Below are 5,850 nucleotides of genomic sequence, written 5' to 3' on the forward strand. Positions count from 1 at the left end.
CTGACATGGGACTGCCTCGACTCAGTCTCATGGCATAAGCAGCTCCTGCCGGGGGCGGCAGGTACATCCTCGCCAGGCGGGAGTGGGTCAGGGGTTTCCCGCCAAAGGCCCGCGGTGCCCTTTCGAGCAGGCGCCGATGGCGATCACCAGCCGAAAACCGGCGGGAATGGTGGAAAGCGGAGGGTCTGTTGGGGCTTCAATCAAGGCAACTGTAACAGACCGCAAGGGACATGTAGGTTCAAACATGTGTGTGCGGGCTGTGGGAATTCCTCACACCCGGAGAGTTCATGTAGATCGAAAAATAACGGGGCGGGAGGAAAGGGAGGGTCCAAGCAGGAGTGAGGTAGATCGTTGTGACCAATTGCCTACACCCGTTGATCTCATGGCTATGACTCCTTGGTTAAACAAATACCCTGATCATGTCTCCGCTGGGGTGTTGAGGAAGGGATTCTTGCACGGCTTCCACATCCCGGCGGGGGATTTTCGAGGGGAATCCTTTTGTAAAAACCAGTTATCAGCGCAACATAATCCAAGTGTGGTAGAGAGAAAAATTGCAAAAGAAGTCAGCTTAGGGTGAGTGGCAGGGGCTTTTCACCGCCCACCGGTGGCGGATTTCATCTGTTCCGCATTAGGGGTGGTCCGGAAGAAGGACCCAGGGGAATTTAGGCTTATCCATAACCTGTCTGCTCCAAGGGGTTCCTCGGTGAACGAGGCCATTGACCCAGAAGTCTGTTCGGTGCGGTACGCATCATTCGATGATGCCGTCGCCATGTTAAATCGCCTGGGCCCCGGGGCGCTGATGGCGAAATCAGATATTGAATCAGCGTTCCGGTGCTCCCGGTACACCCACAGGATCAGCGTTTGCTAGGTTTTGCATTCCAAGGGAGTTATTACATGGATAAATGCATGCCGATGGGTTGCTCCATTTCCTGTGCCTATTTTGAAAAGTTCAGCTGTTTTTTAGAGTGGGCATTCACCGAGGCCACAGGGCATAGGCATGTTATGCATTATCTAGATGACTTCCTGTTCTTGGGAGCAGCCGGCGACACGAAATGTGCGCAGGCGCTACATGACTTTTGCATCCTCATTAGGGAGTTTGGAGTCCCATTGGCACCAGGTAAGACGGTTGGACCATCTACTTCACTGGAGTTTCTGGGAATTGAGCTCGATTCTGTGGAGGGATGTTTCTGTTTGCCGGTGGGAAAGGTAGCCAAATTTAGGGCTTCCCTGAAGCTTTGCCTTAGTAAGGAGAAAGTGACCCTGCACCAGTTACAGCAAACAGTGGGTCAGCTTAACTTTGCCTTGAGAGTTATACCAATGGCCCGCCCCTTTTCACGCTCTATTGCACAAGCTATGGTTGGTCTCAAAGAAGGACACCACCGTACGAGACTGTCTGCAGAGGTTCGCCAGGATATGCGCATTTGGATGGCATTTCTGGCGGACTTCAACGGTCGAGTGGTATGGAGCAAGCCGCCAGCATCATCAGACGAGCTAGGTTTGTGGACTGATTCGGCGGGGAGCTTGGGATTTGGTGCCATTTTTGATAACCGATGGTCGGCGCAAACATGGCCGGCGTGGTGGCACTCCAGCGGTCTCACAAGTAACATTGGGTTCCTGGAGCTATTCCCTATTTTTGTTGCTCTGATGGTATGGCCAGACGATTTCAGAGACCGCTCTGTGGTATTTTGGTCTGATAATATGACTGTTGTCGAATGCATCAACAAACAGGCAGCACGCTGCAAATGGATCTTGAGATTGTTGAAAGAAGTTGTGCTGCTTTGAATGAGACTGAATGTACAGTTCAGGGCAAAACATGTGCCGGGCGTACTGAATCATGCAGCTGATGCACTCTCTCGTTCACATATGCAGGCGTTCAGGGGTTATCTACCTACAGCGGACCTAGTGGCGGCACCATTCCCCGAAGCGCTTTGGCTAATCAGTGCCCCGGATTACAAGACCTCGTGGGAGCAAGCTTAGCCCCCAGGACGAGGAAAGCATACGAAGGAGCGTTTCGTTCCTATTGCACATTTTTGGGTCCGACAGGGAATCAGAACTGGGGTCAGGAGGAATCCTTCCTGGGGTTCTTGGTAGCTCTACACCGAGAAGGCTGATCAGCGGCAAGGGCCAATAGGCACAGGGCGGCCATTTCATTTATGGCGCAGGTGCATGGCATAAAAGACCCAACAAGTTCCTTTTTGGCGAAAAAAGCCCTTCACGGCTGGCAGCGCCTTGAGGGTCGCAAGCAAGATGAGAGGTGCCCGATTGGCTTAGAAAGGTTGTCCCTACTCATGGCGAAACTAGTCGAGACATGCTCCTCCCAATTCGAAGCAGTTCTGTTCCGGGCAGCTTTCGCATTAGCGTTCCATAGGGCTATGCGGGTGAGCGAACTGGTCGCAAGGAATAAGAAAGACGTTGAGGGAGGCTTGTGCAGGGATCACGTCCTAATTAGGGGTGATTTGATGGTAGTCACGATAGCCAGGTCCAAGACCGACCAGGGGGCTACGGGAAATAGTGTTATTGTGCAGCGCATGCAAGGGTCCCCCACGTGCCCGATAATGTGTATAGAGGAATACTTGGCACTGAGGGCTGCTACATGGGGGGGGGGAGTTTGCTGAGGCACAAGGATGGCACCCCACTGACGGAGTTTCAGTTCCAGAGGGTGCTAGCACTGACAATCTCTGCCGCAGGCATGGACCCGAGCGATTTTGGGACCCACTCCTTTAGGATAGGGGCTGCTACTGAGGCTACAGCCAGGGGTCAGAGTGCGGATGAAGTGAAACAGTTGGGACGATGGTCCTCGAATTGCTTCAGAAGGTATGTGCGATTGCACATGTTGTAAGTCAATTGGCATGCACTCACGCTTCTTGTCTTTTGTTTGAATTACAGTTTCGCGAGCCTGTCACGCGGGGCGGAATTTGCAGTCGACCCAGTACCAGGAGACCAGCGGTCATGGATCACCGTCTAAATAGAGAGTGGTGTGGGTTGTGGGCCACTCATACGTGAGGCGCGCCGGGGACGTATTCAAAGCAGGTGACGCGACTCGCGCAGCTGGGGAATACGGGTACAGAGTAAATGTATTTGAGCTTATATAGCGCACAGCTATCCGCAGTGGGTGTCCCGGCGCTTGCTTAGGGAACCCGTCCTGGTATTCCCCTGTGAGATAACCCCGGCAGGGTATCCACAAGGTGAAAGCCAGGCATCCCGCCGCAAAGGGCCGTTGTGGAGATTAAGCAAGCTATTGCCCAGAGTCGCAGAGTGTGAACCCGTGAGTCGAGAAGGCACCGGAGCGAGAATTATCTGAGTCCGTGGAATTTTTAGCCCAAGTCCCGCCGAGGCGGGGAATTGAACCTTGGTCCGGGTCTGCCGCCTCTAACCCCTGAGCCACACTTCTCCACTTCTCACACTTCCATGGGAAGGGCGGGCTCTGTTTTGACCAATTCGAGTCTTTTGTTGAGGGTCTCTTAGGGCGGCAAAGGTCACCGCCATCTGTAGTCATAGTACACCTGGGGGGCAATGACTTGGTGACACTGGGTAGACGAGTGTTGTTTGAGCAAGTTTTGTCTGCGGTTAGCTGGTTGGCAAAAAGAATCCTGGGGTGCACGATTGCCTGGTCCCACATGATTCCCAGGAAAGTATGGCGGGGGGGCCTTTCGGTGTCAGCACTGAACCATTCGGTGAAGAAGGTAAACAATAAAATTGGTAGATTGTTTCGCTCTGCGCAGTTGCATAGCATTCCTCATGGGTGTATTCGGGTGATCACATGTATCTGAATGATGGGGTTCACCTGTCCCGGGAGGGGAATGTTTTACTCATAGGAGACTTCATTGCATGGCTAAGGGGTTTGAGGAAGCATGACCTTTAGGAGGAGTTTGGGGGGGCCGGATAGCCGGTCAACTATCCGGCCTGTGGCGGTAAGGTCATGATCGGTGAGCAGTAATTTCAAGGTCCCTAGAGGGGGGCGCCACCCACTATGGATGGGAGCGCCCGGGGGGAGGCGGCCATTGGCCCCTCCCACAGGGAGGCGGCACCCACTAAGGATGGGTCGCCTAAGGGGAGACGGCCATAGGCCCCTTCCAGGGGAGGAGGCGGCTATATGCCCCTCCTACTAATTTCCCGGGGGCCGGATATCCGCGACGGTGGATAGAAAGTGTGGGGATGGGGGGGAGTCCACGCTGTCCTTCCTACAGATACCTCACACGGGAACTCGGACGACCTTTTAGATGGCGTCGAGTGGAAAGGGGGGCCCCCACCAAGACAAGGGAAATTACAGTTGGCAATGAGGGTACAGTCCTCTGCGCATGCGCCACTCACACCGTGAGGGCGAGAGTTTTAGTAGTAGGGATCTGACACCGGTTAAGACCTTGCCGTTGGCCCTTAATGCTAGGATGTACAATTTTAATTTAGAATGTATGCATTTGCAGGATGTTAGACTCGGCTAGGAAACCTTTGTATTAGAGATCTGTTAAGGTTAGCCAAAGAACATGACTTCATCGAAATGTAATAAATGTAAAATTGTACATGATTATGAAACTTTTATTTAATGTTTTAAATTTTTGTTTCATATTTTAATAAATACGGCCGGGAGGGTGACTCCCTCCCGTCTTCCAAAAGTTCAAGACTGTGTCCGACTTCCCATCCTTTGGGGATTGTGTTGGGAGTGGGTGACGGGCATCCCGGTCATATAGTTTTCCATAATTATCTCAGGAGTTCTGCCTGTCATTGACACCTAAAAAAATGAAGCAAAATTAAAAAAAGCAATGTTTCATTTTCGCTGCTTTAAGCAGCTTCTATGTGACCTGGCCTGCCCTTCACCTCAGCTGCTGGATCTGGCAGCAGGCATAGTGATGCCAGAACTCAACTGTAATAACTTATTACAGTTAAGTTCTGATGTCTTTTCTTTATGACCGTCAACTGTGTGCCACAGAAGTGCCTATTACAAAGACATTAGAGGCTGGCGTTTTTACAGGAATAACTGAATCCCATGTATTATAATGACATTTTGTCTGACCTTTGTTCCGTTGCTTCTTCCCTCAATACTCTTCCTGATGGCCCATGATAGTTTTTTTATTTTTGCTGTAGCCCCAAAATGCTTTACACATCATGACAATCATGAGTGGCATTTCAACTTAACCGGAACGCGGTATGCAGCCACCATGTCCATAAAGTTTAGTGCTCACATATTTTGACAATCACGAACGGCGATTTGACGTAATCAGTGTCACGGCACTTGTGAACGCGAATCAGCCACTAGAATTGTAAACGGCCCACAGACCAATAGACACTGACACAACGTCTTTTCTCCTTTTTAGATTTATTCACAGATGACAGCGATCGACCTGATCTGCCATCCTTCTGAACTTGACAATCACATTAGGCCGCATTAACCATTAGTAAGTCTCTCTTTATACCACCGGGTTAAATATACAAATGTTTTTCATACCGGGCTGGTTCACTGACTTTCACTCTTTCTCAACAGATAGGCGCTTGGCTGAGCCCTCATCTTCCCTTTGTACAGCATCAAGCATTTAGCTGCCACATTTAGGTATTTGATCCTAATCACAATTGCATCCTTTTTAATCAGAACGATCATGCCCCAATCCTAACCAATTACAATCTACCCCTTTTGGTGCTGGGCACTGCAGGAAACATGATCGTGTTAAGAAGCGTTGACGGTGATTCTTGGAAAGTGGGCGGACCACCAAATTGAATGCTGTGAGAATCGTTGTAAAACAGCACATGTCACGATGCCCCTGATGAAGGGAAGTACCCCGAAATACATTGGGCCTTTTTAATACAGAAAACTTGGCATGTGGCAACCACCTCTCCTGTGTTTTTGTGAACAATTTAACA

Source organism: Lissotriton vulgaris, unplaced genomic scaffold (genome assembly GCF_964263255.1).
Source record: "Lissotriton vulgaris unplaced genomic scaffold, aLisVul1.2 SCAFFOLD_611, whole genome shotgun sequence".
NCBI lineage: Eukaryota > Metazoa > Chordata > Amphibia > Caudata > Salamandridae > Lissotriton > Lissotriton vulgaris.